The following is a 777-nucleotide window of genomic DNA, read 5'->3' on the forward strand; positions in this document are numbered from 1 at the left end:
TCATTAATCCCCATTCATTCAGGAACCAAGTTACATAGGAGGGGTTGGTATGAGTCATAGGATACAACATACTTACACAACAGGACATGGGAACAAGATGGAGATTTGATAAACAAAATGGAAACTTGACATGACTTATGCTAACTTACATATGTAGGCCTAAATCATATAGTATCAGTAAAACAATTATATAGAATGGTAAAAATCAATATAAGCATAAAAATTATACAATATAAAGAAGGAGAAAAAGAAAACAAATACAACTTGATACCAAAATAAAATGCTGAAGCTTATCCTATGTCTTAGCTCACTTATAATTATCTACAGGGAATAGAGAGGGACAGAAAAAGTCAGAAATGGTTGGGGGAAGGGGAGGGAATGTATTTTTTTTTCAAGATAAATTGGGTGGTTTCCTACAATCACATAGTGGCAAAAAGGGATATTATGAGTATTTGTACTGGGATTGCTATGCTTAGCAGTGCAACTTCCAGTGGATAGGCTCAGTCATAGTATCAGCTGGGTCTTGGCACCTTATTGTCAGCCTCCAATTCTGCAGGTAATGGTTGCCAAAAAGAGGTGATCTGATAGATGTCAGGCAGCAATTTTTACCTAAATAGAAGCTACTTCCATTTGCCATCAATAAATCAATACTTTAATTAGATTGTGTAAGAGTAAAAGAAGAAAATTATAAAGAGGAAGGATCATTTTTTTACCTCTGGTGTAAATGTATGTGCACCTATATCAGAATGTAGAATTGAATTATCTCATAACTAGGTA

Source organism: Crocodylus porosus, unplaced genomic scaffold, assembly GCF_001723895.1.
Source record: "Crocodylus porosus isolate Cpor-Errol unplaced genomic scaffold, CroPor_comp1, whole genome shotgun sequence".
Lineage (NCBI taxonomy): Eukaryota > Metazoa > Chordata > Crocodylia > Crocodylidae > Crocodylus > Crocodylus porosus.